We start from the raw sequence: 24,669 nt of genomic DNA, 5'->3' as shown, positions 1-24,669 counted from the left end.
TCCTCCTGCTCTTCTTCCTCCCCCTGCTCCTCTTCCTCCCGCTGCTCCTCTTCCTCCTCCAGCTCTGTGCTGCTGCTGGAGCTCTCCCCGTCGCTGCTGCTGTCCATCCACGTCGTGGATTGTTTTCCTGAGCCACCAGCAGAGCCCGAAGAGCAGGACAAGGACTCCGGCAATCAGCCAGAACTGCCACTGCTGCAAGGCAGCCAAGAGCTGGCCTCCCCAGGCAATGCTGCGCGGCTCCTGGCTCCTCTGCTCCAGCTCCTGCAGCAGGCGAGTCATCTCGGCGTTGAGCCGCTCCGCACGCTGCTGCATGCGCTCGCGCGTGGCCTCATCCAGCTCGTCACCGACCATCTGGGGGAGCTGGAAGATGCTTTGCAGAAGCACGGCAAGGACTTTTGTGGCAGCCATGGCCTGCAGGAGGAGGGAGAGCAGGGGTTGGCTGGGTCCGGGAGGGAGAGAGCTGGTGGCGGGGGGAGCGGGGAGGGGAGCCGCAGGGAGCTGGGGGCAGGTAGGCGAGGGGGCGAGGCAGCTGGGAGGCAGCAAGGCCCGAGCCCAGCCCTGGCAGCACCGTGCCTTGCCCAAGGCACTGCCACGAGCGGCTGGGCTCTCGGTGCAGGGTGAGAACCCACCGTGCCGGGGGCCCGCTTTTCTGCCCCGGCCCTCGTCCAGCCCGGCTTCCCGCCGCGTGCGCACTCACCGCTGTCCCAGGCCGTACTGGGGCAGCGCTGCCTGCTGGCGCCTTTTATAACCGCCCCCCATTGTGACTCGTCCCCTATGCGCCAGAGCGCATCACAGGCACGCCCGCCGGCCAGCCTCGCCCTTCGGCCCCCCCCCCCAGCTCAGCCACTCGCAGCTGCCCTGCTCTACTGGCTAAGGCTGGCCTAGAGTGAACTGCTTAACCACAGGAGCTTGCGTGCTGCTTTCTTTTGGATTTATTATCGTCGGCCTGCCACGGCAATCTCATAGTCACAGAATATCCTGAGTTGGAGGGGACCCACGAGGATCATCGAGTCCAACCCGTGACTCCGCCCCGGGCAGCCTTGAAGTTAAAGCGTATACCTAGGAGCGTTGCCCCATCGCTTCTTGAATACCAACAGGCTTGGGGCCATGACCGTTTCCTGGGAGGAGCTTGCTCCGCTGCTTGCCCGCCCTCTCAGTGAACAACTTTTTCCTAATACCCAATCCGAACTTCCCTTGAGGCCGCTTGAAGCCATTCCTTTGCGTCCTACCACGGGCCCCCAGAGAGAAGAGATCAGCACCTCCCTCTGCGCTCCCCGTCGTGAGGAATTTGTAGACAGCAGTGAGCTCAGCCCTCGGTCTCCTCTCCTCTCCTCTAAGCTGAACAACCCCAGCGTCCTCAGCCGCGCCTCGTAAGCACATGCCCGCTAGTCCTTTCACCATCTTTGCTGCCTTCTTTTGAAGCGCATTCTAATAGTTTGATATCCTTCCTACACTGTGGTGCCCCAAAGGGCACACAGTACTCGAGGTGAGGCCGCACCAGGACGGAGGGTCGTGGGTCAATCCCTTCTTCCGAGCAGCTAGCTACGCCGTGCCTAGCGCACCCCAGGAGACGGCTGGCCCTTTTGGCCACCAGGGCACGTTCTTGACTCCTATTGAGCTGACCACCAACCCAAATGCCCAGATCCCTTTCCAAAGCCCATACGTGTTTGCTCGCTGCCTAAGTTCCCAAAGGAGATTCCTGGTCAGCCAAGCCACTGGCCTTCTGCCCCTCTCGCTTGACTTGCGACACGTTGGAATTGCCCGCTCCTGTGCTCTTAAGAAAGGGCTCTTAAAAAGTGACCAGCATTTACGGACACCAATACCCGCAAAAGCAGACTGCCAGGGGACCTTACTAACTAGCTCCTTGAGCAGCCTGAAGTCTGCTCTCCCGGGGTGCAGGGTAGTAGCTCTGCAGACAGTTTTTCCCATATCACCAGGTTTTCCACTCAACCGCTTCTCGATCGCTACACGGCCAAGACAGCCACCGATCGTCACTTCACCCACGACGCCATCTCTAGGTACAAACAACAGGTCTAGGAGGGCACCTTTCCGAGTCGTCTCCCTTAGTACCCGTACCAAAAAGTTCTCTTGAGTGTGGGCTTCAGGGATTTCCTGGGCCTGTTCATGTCTGCTCGATGGCAGTCCCAGTTAGCAGCTGGGAAGCTGAAGTCGCCCGTAAGGACGACACAGGGCGACTCATCTAGACATTTCCCTTGATTCCTTCTAGAATAAGACATCGGTGTCATCATCCTGGCTGGGTAATCCAGAGTAGACTCCTGCAAGAACACGCACTTCATTAGCTTTTCCCCTAATCTTTACGCAGAGGCTCTCAACCAGGTCGTCCTCCCCTGCAAGCGCTGCACAGTCCGACCCCTCCCTTACACGCAGCGCTACCGGTCCGCCTCGCCTGCCCTGCCTCTCTCTCCTGAAGAGCCTGTAACCGTCTCCATCACAGCGCTCCACTCTCAGGACTCTTCCCAACAAGTCTCACTTACGCCAATGATGTCGTAGCTCTGGCACCGAGCCAAGGCCTCTACTCCATGGAATCACAGAATCACAGAATCACAGAATCACAGAATCGTAGAATGCTTTGGCTTGGAAGGGACCTTTAGAGGTCACCTAGCCCAACCGCCCTGCAGCGAGCAGGGACACCTTTAACTCTAGATCAGGTTGCTGAGAGCCCCATCCAACCTGACCTTGAAGGTTTCCAGGGACGGGGCCTCCACTACCTGTCTGGGCAACCCGTTCTAGTGCCTCACCACCCTCACTGGAAAAAAACGTACAAACATTTCAGATGCGCTCCAGTGTACTCAGTACATCGTGGAGCAGAGCGAAGGCTCTCGCTAGCACAGCGTCCCTCAAGCAGTGACATACCGTCCCATAGCTTAGCACTAGTAGGCCGGATTTTATCCCTCCCCGCCTTCAAACCTAGTTTAAAGCTCTTTCAAGCAGCACCGCTAATTCGTGAGCAAAAATACTCTTCCCCCGTTGAGAACGGTGAATCTCGTCAGGCCCCAGCAGGCCTGGTGTCGCACAGGCCACCCCATGATTGAAAAAGCCCAAACTCTGGCAGCGCCGCTAGCCTCGGGGCCAGGTAGTGATACGCGGCGTCTGCCTGTTTTCATGTCATTCCCTAGAGCTGGGAGGACAGAGGAGAGTCCTGCCTGCGCTCGTGATCCCGTCACCAATCTCCCCGAGGCCCTGAAGTCTCTCTTGACCGCCCTTGGGCTTCTCGTCGCGACTTTGTTGGTACCCGCACGAAAAAGCAAGAGCTGATAATAATCTGAGGGCCGTACAAGGCTAGGAAGCTTCCTGGCGACGCCTTCTACCCGAGCCACAGGGAGGCAGAACGCTTCCCCAAAAGGCAGGCCTGGTCGGCAGAGCAGGGGAGTAGTGAATGAATTCTTTATTTTGCTTTCCCTACTAACCTGTCCGCTCCCAGCCCACGCGTTTTCCCGCTTTTGCCCGTCAGATTCTCTCCACCATCCCACCGGGGGCAAGGGATTGAGCTGCTGTGTGATGCCAAGCTGCCTGCTGGGATTAACCCGCCGCGCCTGGGAAGCCAAAGCCCAGTGAATTGTTGAAACCAGAGCCCAGTCGCCCGTGCCTGCCTTCCTCCCCAGAGTGATGCACAGACACTCACAGAGGCGGCGTCTGTGCGTTAAACGAGTCCTTTATTGGCATCTTTGCACAGGGTCAAGCTCCCAGAGGGAAGGGACTCTCCCAGAGAGGGAGGGCGGTGGCTGTCCAGGTGGTAACGGGAGTCTCTGTTGCCAGGCTCCTTGCAACGGCCGCTCCAGCTGCATCGGGTCCCACTGCCCGGACCGCGCTTTTGCTGCGGAGCTGCGGGGCAGGTGTGGCAGCAGTTCCCGCTGCCGACTGAGCAGCGTGTTCTCCGTGTGCAGCGTGCCGGGTTCTGCAGCACCAGCTCCCCGGGGAGCGTCTAGGAAGCACAGATTCTCCACCTGGCCCCCAGTGAACACACAGAGGCACATCAGCGGTGCCTCTCGCTTGGTCCCTGCACAGCCGGAGGTGCCAGCAACAATTTCTGGGCCCGTGTGAAATGCCATCCTGGCTGGCCCAGTGCGAGGGGAAAGCAGGGCAAAACTCATCCTTGTCGCCACTGTAGCTGTCCCTGGCTGCTGTGCTGGGGACTCCATCGAGAGGAGAACAGTGCCGCCCTTGGCAGAGGGCTGCTGCACGGGGTTTGCCCTTTCCTTTCTGCGTCCCGCATTCTTCCCTCTGTCTCCGTCCTGTGTGAGGTGGCCGTCTGCCATCAGCTGTGAGTCCCACAAACACAGCCCCGTGCATGAAGACCTCCTTCAGTGCCCGTAGAACAGCAGTCTTACGAGCCGGTCTTGCAGCTCATCGGACTCACGCAGCGCCTCGGCATGGGCGGCTGGATCCTGTGCCAGGTGCTGGAAGAGGTTGGGTGGCTCGGCCGTCTGGAAAGCTGGGAGCAAGATGACGTCGTCGGGCATGTTCTCATTGCCAAAGAAGAAGTGGTCGAGGCGTTTCTCCTGCAGGCAGCAGCGCAGGTAGCGCATGATACCCTGCAGCCGCAGCAGGAAATCCCTCCTGCGCCAGCCTGACAGGGGTGCGGTGGTCAGGAGGTGCATCACAGCTGTCTTCAAGGCACAGGTGGAAAAGCCTGTGCCCGCCAGGATGCGGGCGCAGAGCTGCAGGCATTTGAGGTGGAAGCTGTTATGCGGGGCCTGCCTGGCCGTATGCCTGAAGACCTTCACCTCTGCCACAGCGTAGCTCTCTGGCCACGTTGTGCTTGGGGTGAAGATGGCCTCTGCAGTCTGGCTGCTCAGGAAGATGTCCGAGTCGCCTTGCCGCACCCCAAGCATTATCTCAATGAAGAGGGTTCTCCCGGAGGCATTCGTCAGCTGCAGCTTGCAGGAGCGGCTGGAGGGCAGCACCTTCGTATTGTGGCGACGCGACAGAGGCACTGCCACCCGGGCTGACCTGACGAAGCTCTGGAACCAGGGGGCAGTTTTCTGCACATCTAGGTAGGAGCCAGTGCAGAGGGTGCCTAGGAGGCTGGGACCCTGATTTCTCCTCAGCTCCTCCTTGGGGTGGTGGAGGAAGCACAGCAGGTTCTCCACCAGCTGCTCCCTCGTGCAGGTGCACTCCAGCTCCACGCGGAGGCAGGAGTCCTTTGCCTGCATCTCCCCCGTGTTGCCCAGCTCCAGGTGGAAGGTGTGCCCACAGCGGGGCTGCAGGGGCACGAGCAGGCGGGAGACAGCATCATCCCCACGGGGACTGCAACCTTCAAAAGCACTGCCCACCCCGATGGCTGGTTGCCGCACCGGGAAGAAACTATTTGACAAGAGCACCTGGAAGACACGGAGGAGGTCGGCCACCAGCTTCGCCCACCACCTGGCTCCTGTACGCCAGGTTCTGCACTGGCCACTGGATGCGCTTTGCAAAACTCCCGCCGAGACCCCTCTCATCAGCAGGATCTTCTCCTTCACTTTCTTCCTCCTCCTGCTCTTCTTCCTCCCCCTGCTCCTCTTCCTCCCGCTGCTCCTCTTCCTCCTCCAGCTCTGTGCTGCTGCTGGAGCTCTCCCCGTCGCTGCTGCTGTCCATCCACGTCGTGGATTGTTTTCCTGAGCCACCAGCAGAGCCCGAAGAGCAGGACAAGGACTCCGGCAATCAGCCAGAACTGCCACTGCTGCAAGGCAGCCAAGAGCTGGCCTCCCCAGGCAATGCTGCGCGGCTCCTGGCTCCTCTGCTCCAGCTCCTGCAGCAGGCGAGTCATCTCGGCGTTGAGCCGCTCCGCACGCTGCTGCATGCGCTCGCGCGTGGCCTCATCCAGCTCGTCACCGACCATCTGGGGGAGCTGGAAGATGCTTTGCAGAAGCACGGCAAGGACTTTTGTGGCAGCCATGGCCTGCAGGAGGAGGGAGAGCAGGGGTTGGCTGGGTCCGGGAGGGAGAGAGCTGGTGGCGGGGGGAGCGGGGAGGGGAGCCGCAGGGAGCTGGGGGCAGGTAGGCGAGGGGGCGAGGCAGCTGGGAGGCAGCAAGGCCCGAGCCCAGCCCTGGCAGCACCGTGCCTTGCCCAAGGCACTGCCACGAGCGGCTGGGCTCTCGGTGCAGGGTGAGAACCCACCGTGCCGGGGGCCCGCCTTTCTGCCCCGGCCCTCGTCCAGCCCGGCTTCCCGCCGCGTGCGCACTCACCGCTGTCCCAGGCCGTACTGGGGCAGCGCTGCCTGCTGGCGCCTTTTATAACCGCCCCCCATTGTGACTCGTCCCCTATGCGCCAGAGCGCATCACAGGCACGCCCGCCGGCCAGCCTCGCCCTTCGGCCCCCCCCCCCCCAGCTCAGCCACTCGCAGCTGCCCTGCTCTACTGGCTAAGGCTGGCCTAGAGTGAACTGCTTAACCACAGGAGCTTGCGTGCTGCTTTCTTTTGGATTTATTATCGTCGGCCTGCCACGGCAATCTCATAGTCACAGAATATCCTGAGTTGGAGGGGACCCACGAGGATCATCGAGTCCAACCCGTGACTCCGCCCCGGGCAGCCTTGAAGTTAAAGCGTATACCTAGGAGCGTTGCCCCATCGCTTCTTGAATACCAACAGGCTTGGGGCCATGACCGTTTCCTGGGAGGAGCTTGCTCCGCTGCTTGCCCGCCCTCTCAGTGAACAACTTTTTCCTAATACCCAATCCGAACTTCCCTTGAGGCCGCTTGAAGCCATTCCTTTGCGTCCTACCACGGGCCCCCAGAGAGAAGAGATCAGCACCTCCCTCTGCGCTCCCCGTCGTGAGGAATTTGTAGACAGCAGTGAGCTCAGCCCTCGGTCTCCTCTCCTCTCCTCTAAGCTGAACAACCCCAGCGTCCTCAGCCGCGCCTCGTAAGCACATGCCCGCTAGTCCTTTCACCATCTTTGCTGCCTTCTTTTGAAGCGCATTCTAATAGTTTGATATCCTTCCTACACTGTGGTGCCCCAAAGGGCACACAGTACTCGAGGTGAGGCCGCACCAGGACGGAGGGTCGTGGGTCAATCCCTTCTTCCGAGCAGCTAGCTACGCCGTGCCTAGCGCACCCCAGGAGACGGCTGGCCCTTTTGGCCACCAGGGCACGTTCTTGACTCCTATTGAGCTGACCACCAACCCAAATGCCCAGATCCCTTTCCAAAGCCCATACGTGTTTGCTCGCTGCCTAAGTTCCCAAAGGAGATTCCTGGTCAGCCAAGCCACTGGCCTTCTGCCCCTCTCGCTTGACTTGCGACACGTTGGAATTGCCCGCTCCTGTGCTCTTAAGAAAGGGCTCTTAAAAAGTGACCAGCATTTACGGACACCAATACCCGCAAAAGCAGACTGCCAGGGGACCTTACTAACTAGCTCCTTGAGCAGCCTGAAGTCTGCTCTCCCGGGGTGCAGGGTAGTAGCTCTGCAGACAGTTTTTCCCATATCACCAGGTTTTCCACTCAACCGCTTCTCGATCGCTACACGGCCAAGACAGCCACCGATCGTCACTTCACCCACGACGCCATCTCTAGGTACAAACAACAGGTCTAGGAGGGCACCTTTCCGAGTCGTCTCCCTTAGTACCCGTACCAAAAAGTTCTCTTGAGTGTGGGCTTCAGGGATTTCCTGGGCCTGTTCATGTCTGCTCGATGGCAGTCCCAGTTAGCAGCTGGGAAGCTGAAGTCGCCCGTAAGGACGACACAGGGCGACTCATCTAGACATTTCCCTTGATTCCTTCTAGAATAAGACATCGGTGTCATCATCCTGGCTGGGTAATCCAGAGTAGACTCCTGCAAGAACACGCACTTCATTAGCTTTTCCCCTAATCTTTACGCAGAGGCTCTCAACCAGGTCGTCCTCCCCTGCAAGCGCTGCACAGTCCAACCCCTCCCTTACACGCAGCGCTACCGGTCCGCCTCGCCTGCCCTGCCTCTCTCTCCTGAAGAGCCTGTAACCGTCTCCATCACAGCGCTCCACTCTCAGGACTCTTCCCAACAAGTCTCACTTACGCCAATGATGTCGTAGCTCTGGCACCGAGCCAAGGCCTCTACTCCATGGAATCACAGAATCACAGAATCGTAGAATGCTTTGGCTTGGAAGGGACCTTTAGAGGTCACCTAGCCCAACCGCCCTGCAGCGAGCAAGGACACCTTTAACTAGATCAGGTTGCTGAGAGCCCCATCCAACCTGACCTTGAAGGTTTCCAGGGACGGGGCCTCCACTACCTGTCTGGGCAACCCGTTCTAGTGCCTCACCACCCTCACTGGAAAAAAACGTACAAACATTTCAGATGCGCTCCAGTGTACTCAGTACATCGTGGAGCAGAGCGAAGGCTCTCGCTAGCACAGCGTCCCTCAAGCAGTGACATACCGTCCCATAGCTTAGCACTAGTAGGCCGGATTTTATCCCTCCCCGCCTTCAAACCTAGTTTAAAGCTCTTTCAAGCAGCACCGCTAATTCGTGAGCAAAAATACTCTTCCCCCGTTGAGAACGGTGAATCTCGTCAGGCCCCAGCAGGCCTGGTGTCGCACAGGCCACCCCATGATTGAAAAAGCCCAAACTCTGGCAGCGCCGCTAGCCTCGGGGCCAGGTAGTGATACGCGGCGTCTGCCTGTTTTCATGTCATTCCCTAGAGCTGGGAGGACAGAGGAGAGTCCTGCCTGCACTCGTGATCCCGTCACCAATCTCCCCGAGGCCCTGAAGTCTCTCTTGACCGCCCTTGGGCTTCTCGTCGCGACTTTGTTGGTACCCGCACGAAAAAGCAAGAGCTGATAATAACCTGAGGGCCGTACAAGGCTAGGAAGCTTCCTGGCGACGCCTTCTACCCGAGCCACAGGGAGGCAGAACGCTTCCCCAAAAGGCAGGCCTGGTCGGCAGAGCAGGGGAGTAGTGAATGAATTCTTTATTTTGCTTTCCCTACTAACCTGTCCGCTCCCAGCCCACGCGTTTTCCCGCTTTTGCCCGTCAGATTCTCTCCACCATCCCACCGGGGGCAAGGGATTGAGCTGCTGTGTGATGCCAAGCTGCCTGCTGGGATTAACCCGCCGCGCCTGGGAAGCCAAAGCCCAGTGAATCGTTGAAACCAGAGCCCAGTCGCCCGTGCCTGCCTTCCTCCCCAGAGTGATGCACAGACACTCACAGAGGCGGCGTCTGTGCGTTAAACGAGTCCTTTATTGGCATCTTTGCACAGGGTCAAGCTCCCAGAGGGAAGGGACTCTCCCAGAGAGGGAGGGCGGTGGCTGTCCAGGTGGTAACGGGAGTCTCTGTTGCCAGGCTCCTTGCAACGGCCGCTCCAGCTGCATCGGGTCCCACTGCCCGGACCGCGCTTTTGCTGCGGAGCTGCGGGGCAGGTGTGGCAGCAGTTCCCGCTGCCGACTGAGCAGCGTGTTCTCCGTGTGCAGCGTGCCGGGTTCTGCAGCACCAGCTCCCCGGGGAGCGTCTAGGAAGCACAGATTCTCCACCTGGCCCCCAGTGAACACACAGAGGCACATCAGCGGTGCCTCTCGCTTGGTCCCTGCACAGCCGGAGGTGCCAGCAACAATTTCTGGGCCCGTGTGAAATGCCATCCTGGCTGGCCCAGTGCGAGGGGAAAGCAGGGCAAAACTCATCCTTGTCGCCACTGTAGCTGTCCCTGGCTGCTGTGCTGGGGACTCCATCGAGAGGAGAACAGTGCCGCCCTTGGCAGAGGGCTGCTGCACGGGGTTTGCCCTTTCCTTTCTGCGTCCCGCATTCTTCCCTCTGTCTCCGTCCTGTGTGAGGTGGCCGTCTGCCATCAGCTGTGAGTCCCACAAACACAGCCCCGTGCATGAAGACCTCCTTCAGTGCCCGTAGAACAGCAGTCTTACGAGCCGGTCTTGCAGCTCATCGGACTCACGCAGCGCCTCGGCATGGGCGGCTGGATCCTGTGCCAGGTGCTGGAAGAGGTTGGGTGGCTCGGCCGTCTGGAAAGCTGGGAGCAAGATGACGTCGTCGGGCATGTTCTCATTGCCAAAGAAGAAGTGGTCGAGGCGTTTCTCCTGCAGGCAGCAGCGCAGGTAGCGCATGATACCCTGCAGCCGCAGCAGGAAATCCCTCCTGCGCCAGCCTGACAGGGGTGCGGTGGTCAGGAGGTGCATCACAGCTGTCTTCAAGGCACAGGTGGAAAAGCCTGTGCCCGCCAGGATGCGGGCGCAGAGCTGCAGGCATTTGAGGTGGAAGCTGTTATGCGGGGCCTGCCTGGCCGTATGCCTGAAGACCTTCACCTCTGCCACAGCGTAGCTCTCTGGCCACGTTGTGCTTGGGGTGAAGATGGCCTCTGCAGTCTGGCTGCTCAGGAAGATGTCCGAGTCGCCTTGCTGCACCCCAAGCATTATCTCAATGAAGAGGGTTCTCCCGGAGGCATTCGTCAGCTGCAGCTTGCAGGAGCGGCTGGAGGGCAGCACCTTCGTATTGTGGCGACGCGACCGAGGCACTGCCACCCGGGCTGACCTGACGAAGCTCTGGAACCAGCGGGCAGTTTTCTGCACATCTAGGTAGGAGCCAGTGCAGAGGGTGCCTAGGAGGCTGGGACCCTGATTTCTCCTCAGCTCCTCCTTGGGGTGGTGGAGGAAGCACAGCAGGTTCTCCACCAGCTGCTCCCTCGTGCAGGTGCACTCCAGCTCCACGCGGAGGCAGGAGTCCTTTGCCTGCATCTCCCCCGTGTTGCCCAGCTCCAGGTGGAAGGTGTGCCCACAGCGGGGCTGCAGGGGCACGAGCAGGCGGGAGACAGCATCATCCCCACGGGGACTGCAACCTTCAAAAGCACTGCCCACCCCGATGGCTGGTTGCCGCACCGGGAAGAAACTATTTGACAAGAGCACCTGGAAGACACGGAGGAGGTCGGCCACCAGCTTCGCCCACCACCTGGCTCCTGTACGCCAGGTTCTGCACTGGCCACTGGATGCGCTTTGCAAAACTCCCGCCGAGACCCCTCTCATCAGCAGGATCTTCTCCTTCACTTTCTTCCTCCTCCTGCTCTTCTTCCTCCCCCTGCTCCTCTTCCTCCCGCTGCTCCTCTTCCTCCTCCAGCTCTGTGCTGCTGCTGGAGCTCTCCCCGTCGCTGCTGCTGTCCATCCACGTCGTGGATTGTTTTCCTGAGCCACCAGCAGAGCCCGAAGAGCAGGACAAGGACTCCGGCAATCAGCCAGAACTGCCACTGCTGCAAGGCAGCCAAGAGCTGGCCTCCCCAGGCAATGCTGCGCGGCTCCTGGCTCCTCTGCTCCAGCTCCTGCAGCAGGCGAGTCATCTCGGCGTTGAGCCGCTCCGCACGCTGCTGCATGCGCTCGCGCGTGGCCTCATCCAGCTCGTCACCGACCATCTGGGGGAGCTGGAAGATGCTTTGCAGAAGCACGGCAAGGACTTTTGTGGCAGCCATGGCCTGCAGGAGGAGGGAGAGCAGGGGTTGGCTGGGTCCGGGAGGGAGAGAGCTGGTGGCGGGGGGAGCGGGGAGGGGAGCCGCAGGGAGCTGGGGGCAGGTAGGCGAGGGGGCGAGGCAGCTGGGAGGCAGCAAGGCCCGAGCCCAGCCCTGGCAGCACCGTGCCTTGCCCAAGGCACTGCCACGAGCGGCTGGGCTCTCGGTGCAGGGTGAGAACCCACCGTGCCGGGGGCCCGCCTTTCTGCCCCGGCCCTCGTCCAGCCCGGCTTCCCGCCGCGTACGCACTCACCGCTGTCCCAGGCCGTACTGGGGCAGCGCTGCCTGCTGGCGCCTTTTATAACCGCCCCCCATTGTGACTCGTCCCCTATGCGCCAGAGCGCATCACAGGCACGCCCGCCGGCCAGCCTCGCCCTTCGGCCCCCCCCCCCCAGCTCAGCCACTCGCAGCTGCCCTGCTCTACTGGCTAAGGCTGGCCTAGAGTGAACTGCTTAACCACAGGAGCTTGCGTGCTGCTTTCTTTTGGATTTATTATCGTCGGCCTGCCACGGCAATCTCATAGTCACAGAATATCCTGAGTTGGAGGGGACCCACGAGGATCATCGAGTCCAACCCGTGACTCCGCCCCGGGCAGCCTTGAAGTTAAAGCGTATACCTAGGAGCGTTGCCCCATCGCTTCTTGAATACCAACAGGCTTGGGGCCATGACCGTTTCCTGGGAGGAGCTTGCTCCGCTGCTTGCCCGCCCTCTCAGTGAACAACTTTTTCCTAATACCCAATCCGAACTTCCCTTGAGGCCGCTTGAAGCCATTCCTTTGCGTCCTACCACGGGCCCCCAGAGAGAAGAGATCAGCACCTCCCTCTGCGCTCCCCGTCGTGAGGAATTTGTAGACAGCAGTGAGCTCAGCCCTCGGTCTCCTCTCCTCTAAGCTGAACAACCCCAGCGTCCTCAGCCGCGCCTCGTAAGCACATGCCCGCTAGTCCTTTCACCATCTTTGCTGCCTTCTTTTGAAGCGCATTCTAATAGTTTGATATCCTTCCTACACTGTGGTGCCCCAAAGGGCACACAGTACTCGAGGTGAGGCCGCACCAGGACGGAGGGTCGTGGGTCAATCCCTTCTTCCGAGCAGCTAGCTACGCCGTGCCTAGCGCACCCCAGGAGACGGCTGGCCCTTTTGGCCACCAGGGCACGTTCTTGACTCCTATTGAGCTGACCACCAACCCAAATGCCCAGATCCCTTTCCAAAGCCCATACGTGTTTGCTCGCTGCCTAAGTTCCCAAAGGAGATTCCTGGTCAGCCAAGCCACTGGCCTTCTGCCCCTCTCGCTTGACTTGCGACACGTTGGAATTGCCCGCTCCTGTGCTCTTAAGAAAGGGCTCTTAAAAAGTGACCAGCATTTACGGACACCAATACCCGCAAAAGCAGACTGCCAGGGGACCTTACTAACTAGCTCCTTGAGCAGCCTGAAGTCTGCTCTCCCGGGGTGCAGGGTAGTAGCTCTGCAGACAGTTTTTCCCATATCACCAGGTTTTCCACTCAACCGCTTCTCGATCGCTACACGGCCAAGACAGCCACCGATCGTCACTTCACCCACGACGCCATCTCTAGGTACAAACAACAGGTCTAGGAGGGCACCTTTCCGAGTCGTCTCCCTTAGTACCCGTACCAAAAAGTTCTCTTGAGTGTGGGCTTCAGGGATTTCCTGGGCCTGTTCATGTCTGCTCGATGGCAGTCCCAGTTAGCAGCTGGGAAGCTGAAGTCGCCCGTAAGGACGACACAGGGCGACTCATCTAGACATTTCCCTTGATTCCTTCTAGAATAAGACATCGGTGTCATCATCCTGGCTGGGTAATCCAGAGTAGACTCCTGCAAGAACACGCACTTCATTAGCTTTTCCCCTAATCTTTACGCAGAGGCTCTCAACCAGGTCGTCCTCCCCTGCAAGCGCTGCACAGTCCGACCCCTCCCTTACACGCAGCGCTACCGGTCCGCCTCGCCTGCCCTGCCTCTCTCTCCTGAAGAGCCTGTAACCGTCTCCATCACAGCGCTCCACTCTCAGGACTCTTCCCAACAAGTCTCACTTACGCCAATGATGTCGTAGCTCTGGCACCGAGCCAAGGCCTCTACTCCATGGAATCACAGAATCACAGAATCACAGAATCACAGAATCGTAGAATGCTTTGGCTTGGAAGGGACCTTTAGAGGTCACCTAGCCCAACCGCCCTGCAGCGAGCAAGGACACCTTTAACTAGATCAGGTTGCTGAGAGCCCCATCCAACCTGACCTTGAAGGTTTCCAGGGACGGGGCCTCCACTACCTGTCTGGGCAACCCGTTCTAGTGCCTCACCACCCTCACTGGAAAAAAACGTACAAACATTTCAGATGCGCTCCAGTGTACTCAGTACATCGTGGAGCAGAGCGAAGGCTCTCGCTAGCACAGCGTCCCTCAAGCAGTGACATACCGTCCCATAGCTTAGCACTAGTAGGCCGGATTTTATCCCTCCCCGCCTTCAAACCTAGTTTAAAGCTCTTTCAAGCAGCACCGCTAATTCGTGAGCAAAAATACTCTTCCCCCGTTGAGAACGGTGAATCTCGTCAGGCCCCAGCAGGCCTGGTGTCGCACAGGCCACCCCATGATTGAAAAAGCCCAAACTCTGGCAGCGCCGCTAGCCTTGGGGCCAGGTAGTGATACGTGGCGTCTGCCTGTTTTCATGTCATTCCCTAGAGCTGGGAGGACAGAGGAGAGTCCTGCCTGCGCTCGTGATCCCGTCACCAATCTCCCCGAGGCCCTGAAGTCTCTCTTGACCGCCCTTGGGCTTCTCGTCGCGACTTTGTTGGTACCCGCACGAAAAAGCAAGAGCTGATAATAACCTGAGGGCCGTACAAGGCTAGGAAGCTTCCTGGCGACGCCTTCTACCCGAGCCACAGGGAGGCAGAACGCTTCCCCAAAAGGCAGGCCTGGTCGGCAGAGCAGGGGAGTAGTGAATGAATTCTTTATTTTGCTTTCCCTACTAACCTGTCCGCTCCCAGCCCACGCGTTTTCCCGCTTTTGCCCGTCAGATTCTCTCCACCATCCCACCGGGGGCAAGGGATTGAGCTGCTGTGTGATGCCAAGCTGCCTGCTGGGATTAACCCGCCGCGCCTGGGAAGCCAAAGCCCAGTGAATTGTTGAAACCAGAGCCCAGTCGCCCGTGCCTGCCTTCCTCCCCAGAGTGATGCACAGACACTCACAGAGGCGGCGTCTGTGCGTTAAACGAGTCCTTTATTGGCATCTTTGCACAGGGTCAAGCTCCCAGAGGGAAGGGACTCTCCCAGAGAGGGAGGGCGGTGGCTGTCCAGGTGGTAACGGGAGTCTCTGTTGCCAGGCTCCTTGCAACGGCCGCTCCAGCTGCATCGGGTCCCACTGCCCGGACCGCGCTTTTGCTGCGGAGCTGCGGGGCAGGTGTGGCAGCAGTTCCCGCTGCCGACTGAGCAGCGTGTTCTCCGTGTGCAGCGTGCCGGGTTCTGCAGCACCAGCTCCCCGGGGAGCGTCTAGGAAGCACAGATTCTCCACCTGGCCCCCAGTGAACACACAGAGGCACATCAGCGGTGCCTCTCGCTTGGTCCCTGCACAGCCGGAGGTGCCAGCAACAATTTCTGGGCCCGTGTGAAATGCCATCCTGGCTGGCCCAGTGCGAGGGGAAAGCAGGGCAAAACTCATCCTTGTCGCCACTGTAGCTGTCCCTGGCTGCTGTGCTGGGGACTCCATCGAGAGGAGAACAGTGCCGCCCTTGGCAGAGGGCTGCTGCACGGGGTTTGCCCTTTCCTTTCTGCGTCCCGCATTCTTCCCTCTGTCTCCGTCCTGTGTGAGGTGGCCGTCTGCCATCAGCTGTGAGTCCCACAAACACAGCCCCGTGCATGAAGACCTCCTTCAGTGCCCGTAGAACAGCAGTCTTACGAGCCGGTCTTGCAGCTCATCGGACTCACGCAGCGCCTCGGCACGGGCGGCTGGATCCTGTGCCAGGCGCTGGAAGAGGTTGGGTGGCTCGGCCGTCTGGAAAGCTGGGAGCAAGATGACGTCGTCGGGCATGTTCTCATTGCCAAAGAAGAAGTGGTCGAGGCGTTTCTCCTGCAGGCAGCAGCGCAGGTAGCGCATGATACCCTGCAGCCGCAGCAGGAAATCCCTCCTGCGCCAGCCTGACAGGGGTGCGGTGGTCAGGAGGTGCATCACAGCTGTCTTCAAGGCACAGGTGGAAAAGCCTGTGCCCGCCAGGATGCGGGCGCAGAGCTGCAGGCATTTGAGGTGGAAGCTGTTATGCGGGGCCTGCCTGGCCGTATGCCTGAAGACCTTCACCTCTGCCACAGCGTAGCTCTCTGGCCACGTTGTGCTTGGGGTGAAGATGGCCTCTGCAGTCTGGCTGCTCAGGAAGATGTCCGAGTCGCCTTGCTGCACCCCAAGCATTATCTCAATGAAGAGGGTTCTCCCGGAGGCATTCGTCAGCTGCAGCTTGCAGGAGCGGCTGGAGGGCAGCACCTTCGTATTGTGGCGACGCGACCGAGGCACTGCCACCCGGGCTGACCTCACGAAGCTCTGGAACCAGCGGGCAGTTTTCTGCACATCTAGGTAGGAGCCAGTGCAGAGGGTGCCTAGGAGGCTGGGACCCTGATTTCTCCTCAGCTCCTCCTTGGGGTGGTAGAGGAAGCACAGCAGGTTCTCCACCAGCTGCTCCCTCGTGCAGGTGCACTCCAGCTCCACGCGGAGGCAGGAGTCCTTTGCCTGCATCTCCCCCGTGTTGCCCAGCTCCAGGTGGAAGGTGTGCCCACAGCGGGGCTGCAGGGGCACGAGCAGGCGGGAGACAGCATCATCCCCACGGGGACTGCAACCTTCAAAAGCACTGCCCACCCCGATGGCTGGTTGCCGCACCGGGAAGAAACTATTTGACAAGAGCACCTGGAAGACACGGAGGAGGTCGGCCACCAGCTTCGCCCACCACCTGGCTCCTGTACGCCAGGTTCTGCACTGGCCACTGGATGCGCTTTGCAAAACTCCCGCCGAGACCCCTCTCATCAGCAGGATCTTCTCCTTCACTTTCTTCCTCCTCCTGCTCTTCTTCCTCCCCCTGCTCCTCTTCCTCCCGCTGCTCCTCTTCCTCCTCCAGCTCTGTGCTGCTGCTGGAGCTCTCCCCGTCGCTGCTGCTGTCCATCCACGTTGTGGATTGTTTTCCTGAGCCACCAGCAGAGCCCGAAGAGCAGGACAAGGACTCCGGCAATCAGCCAGAACTGCCACTGCTGCAAGGCAGCCAAGAGCTGGCCTCCCCAGGCAATGCTGCGCGGCTCCTGGCTCCTCTGCTCCAGCTCCTGCAGCAGGCGAGTCATCTCGGCGTTGAGCCGCTCCGCACGCTGCTGCATGCGCTCGCGCGTGGCCTCATCCAGCTCGTCACCGACCATCTGGGGGAGCTGGAAGATGCTTTGCAGAAGCACGGCAAGGACTTTTGTGGCAGCCATGGCCTGCAGGAGGAGGGAGAGCAGGGGTTGGCTGGGTCCGGGAGGGAGAGAGCTGGTGGCGGGGGGAGCGGGGAGGGGAGCCGCAGGGAGCTGGGGGCAGGTAGGCGAGGGGGCGAGGCAGCTGGGAGGCAGCAAGGCCCGAGCCCAGCCCTGGCAGCACCGTGCCTTGCCCAAGGCACTGCCACGAGCGGCTGGGCTCTCGGTGCAGGGTGAGAACCCACCGTGCCGGGGGCCCGCCTTTCTGCCCCGGCCCTCGTCCAGCCCGGCTTCCCGCCGCGTACGCACTCACCGCTGTCCCAGGCCGTACTGGGGCAGCGCTGCCTGCTGGCGCCTTTTATAACCGCCCCCCATTGTGACTCGTCCCCTATGCGCCAGAGCGCATCACAGGCACGCCCGCCGGCCAGCCTCGCCCTTCGGCCCCCCCCCCCCAGCTCAGCCACTCGCAGCTGCCCTGCTCTACTGGCTAAGGCTGGCCTAGAGTGAACTGCTTAACCACAGGAGCTTGCGTGCTGCTTTCTTTTGGATTTATTATCGTCGGCCTGCCACGGCAATCTCATAGTCACAGAATATCCTGAGTTGGAGGGGACCCACGAGGATCATCGAGTCCAACCCGTGACTCCGCCCCGGGCAGCCTTGAAGTTAAAGCGTATACCTAGGAGCGTTGCCCCATCGCTTCTTGAATACCAACAGGCTTGGGGCCATGACCGTTTCCTGGGAGGAGCTTGCTCCGCTGCTTGCCCGCCCTCTCAGTGAACAACTTTTTCCTAATACCCAATCCGAACTTCCCTTGAGGCCGCTTGAAGCCATTCCTTTGCGTCCTACCACGGGCCCCCAGAGAGAAGAGATCAGCACCTCCCTCTGCGCTCCCCGTCGTGAGGAATTTGTAGACAGCAGTGAGCTCAGCCCTCGGTCTCCTCTCCTCTCCTCTAAGCTGAACAACCCCAGCGTCCTCAGCCGCGCCTCGTAAGCACATGCCCGCTAGTCCTTTCACCATCTTTGCTGCCTTCTTTTGAAGCGCATTCTAATAGTTTGATATCCTTCCTACACTGTGGTGCCCCAAAGGGCACACAGTACTCGAGGTGAGGCCGCACCAGGACGGAGGGTCGTGGGTCAATCCCTTCTTCCGAGCAGCTAGCTACGCCGTGCCTAGCGCACCCCAGGAGACGGCTGGCCCTTTTGGCCACCAGGGCACGTTCTTGACTCCTATTGAGCTGACCACCAACCCAAATGCCCAGATCCCTTTCCAAAGCCCATACGTGTTTGCTCGCTGCCTAAGTTCCCAAAGGAGATTCCTGGTCAGCCAAGCCACTGGCCTTCTGCCCCTCTCGCTTGACTTGCGACACGTTGGAATTGCCCGCTCCTGTGCTCTTAAGAAAGGGCTCTTAAAAAGTGACCAGCATTTACGGACACCAATACCCGCAAAAGCAGACTGCCAGGGGACCTTACTAACTAGCTCCTTGAGCAGCCTGAAGTCTGCTCTCCCGGGGTGCAGGGTAGTAGCTCTGCAGACAGTTTTTCCCATATCACCAGGTTTTCCACTCAACCGCTTCTCGATCGCTACACGGCCAAGACAGCCACCGATCGTCACTTCACCCACGACGCCATCTCTAGGTACAAACAACAGGTCTAGGAGGGCACCTTTCCGAGTCGTCTCCCTTAGTACCCGTACCAAAAAGTTCTCTTGAGTGTGGGCTTCAGGGATTTCCTGGGCCTGTTCATGTCTGCTCGATGGCAGTCCCAGTTAGCAGCTGGGAAGCTGAAGTCGCCCGTAAGGACGACACAGGGCGACTCATCTAGACATTTCCCTTGATTCCTTCTAGAATAAGACATCGGTGTCATCATCCTGGCTGGGTAATCCAGAGTAGACTCCTGCAAGAACACGCACTTCATTAGCTTTTCCCCTAATCTTTACGCAGAGGCTCTCAACCAGGTCGTCCTCCCCTGCAAGCGCTGCACAGTCCGACCCCTCCCTTACACGCAGCGCTACCGGTCCGCCTCGCCTGCCCTGCCTCTCTCTCCTGAAGAGCCTGTAACCGTCTCCATCACAGCGCTCCACTCTCAGGACTCTTCCCAACAAGTCTCACTTACGCCAATGATGTCGTAGCTCTGGCACCGAGCCAAGGCCTCTACTCCATGGAATCACAGAATCACAGAATCACAGAATCACAGAATCGTAGAATGCTTTGGCTTGGAAGGGACCTTTAGAGGTCACCTAGCCCAACCGCCCTGCAGCGAGCAGGGACACCTTTAACTCTAGATCAGGTTGCTGAGAGCCCCATCCAACCTGACCTTGAAGGTTTCCAGGGACGGGGCCTCCACTACCTGTCTGGGCAACCCGTTCTAGTGCCTCACCACCCTCACTGGAAAAAAACGTACAAACATTTCAGATGCGCTCCAGTGTACTCAGTACATCGTGGAGCAGAGCGAAGGCTCTCGCTAGCACAGCGTCCCTCAAGCAGTGACATACCGTCCCATAGCTTAGCACTAGTAGGCCGGATTTTATCCCTCCCCGCCTTCAAACCTAGTTTAAAGCTCTTTCAAGCAGCACCGCTAATTCGTGAGCAAAAATACTCTTCCCCCGTTGAGAACGGTGAATCTCGTCAGGCCCCAGCAGGCCTGGTGTCGCACAGGCCACCCCATGATTGAAAAAGCCCAAACTCTGGCAGCGCCGCTAGCCTCGGGGCCAGGTAGTGATACGCGGCGTCTGCCTGTTTTCATGTCATTCCCTAGAGCTGGGAGGACAGAGGAGAGTCCTGCCTGCGCTCGTGATCCCGTCACCAATCTCCCCGAGGCCCTGAAGTCTCTCTTGACCGCCCTTGGGCTTCTCGTCGCGACTTTGTTGGTACCCGCACGAAAAAGCAAGAGCTGATAATAATCTGAGGGCCGTACAAGGCTAGGAAGCTTCCTGGCGACGCCTTCTACCCGAGCCGCAGGGAGGCAGAACGCTTCCCCAAAAGGCAGGCCTGGTCGGCAGAGCAGGGGAGTAGTGAATGAATTCTTTATTTTGCTTTCCCTACTAACCTGTCCGCTCCCAGCCCACGCGTTTTCCCGCTTTTGCCCGTCAGATTCTCTCCACCATCCCACCGGGGGCAAGGGATTGAGCTGCTGTGTGATGCCAAGCTGCCTGCTGGGATTAACCCGCCGCGCCTGGGAAGCCAAAGCCCAGTGAATCGTTGAAACCAGAGCCCAGTCGCCCGTGCCTGCCTTCCTCCCCAGAGTGATGCACAGACACTCACAGAGGTGGCGTCTGTGCGTTAAACGAGTCCTTTATTGGCATCTTTGCACAGGGTCAAGCTCCCAGAGGGAAGGGACTCTCCCAGAGAGGGAGGGCGGTGGCTGTCCAGGTGGTAACGGGAGTCTCTGTTGCCAGGCTCCTTGCAACGGCCGCTCCAGCTGCATCGGGTCCCACTGCCCGGACCGCGCTTTTGCTGCGGAGCTGCGGGGCAGGTGTGGCAGCAGTTCCCGCTGCCGACTGAGCAGCGTGTTCTCCGTGTGCAGCGTGCCGGGTTCTGCAGCACCAGCTCCCCGGGGAGCGTCTAGGAAGCACAGATTCTCCACCTGGCCCCCAGTGAACACACAGAGGCACATCAGCGGTGCCTCTCGCTTGGTCCCTGCACAGCCGGAGGTGCCAGCAACAATTTCTGGGCCCGTGTGAAATGCCATCCTGGCTGGCCCAGTGCGAGGGGAAAGCAGGGCAAAACTCATCCTTGTCGCCACTGTAGCTGTCCCTGGCTGCTGTGCTGGGGACTCCATCGAGAGGAGAACAGTGCCGCCCTTGGCAGAGGGCTGCTGCACGGGGTTCGCCCTTTCCTTTCTGCGTCCCGCATTCTTCCCTCTGTCTCCGTCCTGTGTGAGGTGGCCGTCTGCCATCAGCTGTGAGTCCCACAAACACAGCCCCGTGCATGAAGACCTCCTTCAGTGCCTGTAGAACAGCAGTCTTACGAGCCGGTCTTGCAGCTCATCGGACTCACGCAGCGCCTCGGCATGGGCGGCTGGATCCTGTGCCAGGCGCTAGAAGAGGTTGGGTGGCTCGGCCGTCTGGAAAGCTGGGAGCAAGATGACGTCGTCGGGCATGTTCTCATTGCCAAAGAAGAAGTGGTCGAGGCGTTTCTCCTGCAGGCAGCAGCGCAGGTAGCGCATGATACCCTGCAGCCGCAGCAGGAAATCCCTCCTGCGCCAGCCTGACAGGGGTGCGGTGGTCAGGAGGTGCATCACAGCTGTCTTCAAGGCACAGGTGGAAAAGCCTGTGCCCGCCAGGATGCGGGCGCAGAGCTGCAGGCATTTGAGGTGGAAGCTGTTATGCGGGGCCTGCCTGGCCGTATGCCTGAAGACCTTCACCTCTGCCACAGCGTAGCTCTCTGGCCACGTTGTGCTTGGGGTGAAGATGGCCTCTGCAGTCTGGCTGCTCAGGAAGATGTCCGAGTCGCCTTGCTGCACCCCAAGCATTATCTCAATGAAGAGGGTTCTCCCGGAGGCATTCGTCAGCTGCAGCTTGCAGGAGCGGCTGGAGGGCAGCACCTTCGTATTGTGGCGACGCGACCGAGGCACTGCCACCCGGGCTGACCTGACGAAGCTCTGGAACCAGCGGGCAGTTTTCTGCACATCTAGGTAGGAGCCAGTGCAGAGGGTGCCTAGGAGGCTGGGACCCTGATTTCTCCTCAGCTCCTCCTTGGGGTGGTGGAGGAAGCACAGCAGGTTCTCCACCAGCTGCTCCCTCGTGCAGGTGCACTCCAGCTCCACGCGGAGGCAGGAGTCCTTTGCCTGCATCTCCCCCGTGTTGCCCAGCTCCAGGTGGAAGGTGTGCCCACAGCGGGGCTGCAGGGGCACGAGCAGGCGGGAGACAGCATCATCCCCACGGGGACTGCAACCTTCAAAAGCACTGCCCACCCCGATGGCTGGTTGCCGCACCGGGAAGAAACTATTTGACAAGAGCACCTGGAAGACACGGAGGAGGTCGGCCACCAGCTTCGCCCACCACCTGGCTCCTGTACGCCAGGTTCTGCACTGGCCACTGGATGCGCTTTGCAAAACTCCCGCCGAGACCCCTCTCATCAGCAGGATCTTCTCCTTCACTTTCTTCCTCCTCCTGCTCTTCTTCCTCCCCCTGCTCCTCTTCCTCCCGCTGCTCCTCTTCCTCCTCCAGCTCTGTGCTGCTGCTGGAGCTCTCCCCGTCGCTGCTGCTGTCCATCCACGTTGTGGATTGTTTTCCTGAGCCACCAGCAGAGCCCGAAGAGCAGGACAAGGACTCCGGCAATCAGCCAGAACTGCCACTGCTGCAAGGCAGCCAAGAGCTGGCCTCCCCAGGCAATGCTGCGCGGCTCCTGGCTCCTCTGCTCCAGCTCCTGCAGCAGGCGAGTCATCTCGGCGTTGAGCCGCTCCGCACGCTGCTGCATGCGCTCGCGCGTGGCCTCATCCAGCTCGTCACCGACCATCTGGGGGAGCTGGAAGATGCTTTGCAGAAGCACGGCAAGGACTTTTGTGGCAGCCATGGCCTGCAGGAGGAGGGAGAGCAGGGGTTGGCTGGGTCCGGGAGGGAGAGAGCTGGTGGCGGGGGGAGCGGGGAGGGGAGCCGCAGGGAGCTGGGGGCAGGTAGGCGAGGGGGCGAGGCAGCTGGGAGGCAGCAAGGCCCGAGCCCAGCCCTGGCAGCACCGTGCCTTGCCCAAGGCACTGCCACGAGCGGCTGGGCTCTCGGTGCAGGGTGAGAACCCACCGTGCCGGGGGCCCGCCTTTCTGCCCCGGCCCTCGTCCAGCCCGGCTTCCCGCCGCGTACGCACTCACCGCTGTCCCAGGCCGTACTGGGGCAGCGCTGCCTGCTGGCGCCTTTTATAACCGCCCCCCATTGTGACTCGTCCCCTATGCGCCAGAGCGCATCACAGGCACGCCCGCCGGCCAGCCTCGCCCTTCGGCCCCCCCCCCCCAGCTCAGCCACTCGCAGCTGCCCTGCTCTACTGGCTAAGGCTGGCCTAGAGTGAACTGCTTAACCACAGGAGCTTGCGTGCTGCTTTCTTTTGGATTTATTATCGTCGGCCTGCCACGGCAATCTCATAGTCACAGAATATCCTGAGTTGGAGGGGACCCACGAGGATCATCGAGTCCAACCCGTGACTCCGCCCCGGGCAGCCTTGAAGTTAAAGCGTATACCTAGGAGCGTTGCCCCATCGCTTCTTGAATACCAACAGGCTTGGGGCCATGACCGTTTCCTGGGAGGAGCTTGCTCCGCTGCTTGCCCGCCCTCTCAGTGAACAACTTTTTCCTAATACCCAATCCGAACTTCCCTTGAGGCCGCTTGAAGCCATTCCTTTGCGTCCTACCACGGGCCCCCAGAGAGAAGAGATCAGCACCTCCCTCTGCGCTCCCCGTCGTGAGGAATTTGTAGACAGCAGTGAGCTCAGCCCTCGGTCTCCTCTCCTCTCCTCTAAGCTGAACAACCCCAGCGTCCTCAGCCGCGCCTCGTAAGCACATGCCCGCTAGTCCTTTCACCATCTTTGCTGCCTTCTTTTGAAGCGCATTCTAATAGTTTGATATCCTTCCTACACTGTGGTGCCCCAAAGGGCACACAGTACTCGAGGTGAGGCCGCACCAGGACGGAGGGTCGTGGGTCAATCCCTTCTTCCGAGCAGCTAGCTACGCCGTGCCTAGCGCACCCCAGGAGACGGCTGGCCCTTTTGGCCACCAGGGCACGTTCTTGACTCCTATTGAGCTGACCACCAACCCAAATGCCCAGATCCCTTTCCAAAGCCCATACGTGTTTGCTCGCTGCCTAAGTTCCCAAAGGAGATTCCTGGTCAGCCAAGCCACTGGCCTTCTGCCCCTCTCGCTTGACTTGCGACACGTTGGAATTGCCCGCTCCTGTGCTCTTAAGAAAGGGCTCTTAAAAAGTGACCAGCATTTACGGACACCAATACCCGCAAAAGCAGACTGCCAGGGGACCTTACTAACTAGCTCCTTGAGCAGCCTGAAGTCTGCTCTCCCGGGGTGCAGGGTAGTAGCTCTGCAGACAGTTTTTCCCATATCACCAGGTTTTCCACTCAACCGCTTCTCGATCGCTACACGGCCAAGACAGCCACCGATCGTCACTTCACCCACGACGCCATCTCTAGGTACAAACAACAGGTCTAGGAGGGCACCTTTCCGAGTCGTCTCCCTTAGTACCCGTACCAAAAAGTTCTCTTGAGTGTGGGCTTCAGGGATTTCCTGGGCCTGTTCATGTCTGCTCGATGGCAGTCCCAGTTAGCAGCTGGGAAGCTGAAGTCGCCCGTAAGGACGACACAGGGCGACTCATCTAGACATTTCCCTTGATTCCTTCTAGAATAAGACATCGGTGTCATCATCCTGGCTGGGTAATCCAGAGTAGACTCCTGCAAGAACACGCACTTCATTAGCTTTTCCCCTAATCTTTACGCAGAGGCTCTCAACCAGGTCGTCCTCCCCTGCAAGCGCTGCACAGTCCGACCCGTCCCTTACACGCAGCGCTACCGGTCCGCCTCGCCTGCCCTGCCTCTCTCTCCTGAAGAGCCTGTAACCGTCTCCATCACAGCGCTCCACTCTCAGGACTCTTCCCAACAAGTCTCACTTACGCCAATGATGTCGTAGCTCTGGCACCGAGCCAAGGCCTCTACTCCATGGAATCACAGAATCACAGAATCACAGAATCACAGAATCGTAGAATGCTTTGGCTTGGAAGGGACCTTTAGAGGTCACCTAGCCCAACCGCCCTGCAGCGAGCAGGGACACCTTTAACTCTAGATCAGGTTGCTGAGAGCCCCATCCAACCTGACCTTGAAGGTTTCCAGGGACGGGGCCTCCACTACCTGTCTGG

This window comes from Pelecanus crispus, chromosome 6, assembly GCF_030463565.1.
Source record: "Pelecanus crispus isolate bPelCri1 chromosome 6, bPelCri1.pri, whole genome shotgun sequence".
NCBI lineage: Eukaryota > Metazoa > Chordata > Aves > Pelecaniformes > Pelecanidae > Pelecanus > Pelecanus crispus.
Note: the sequence above shows the minus strand (reverse complement) of the source record.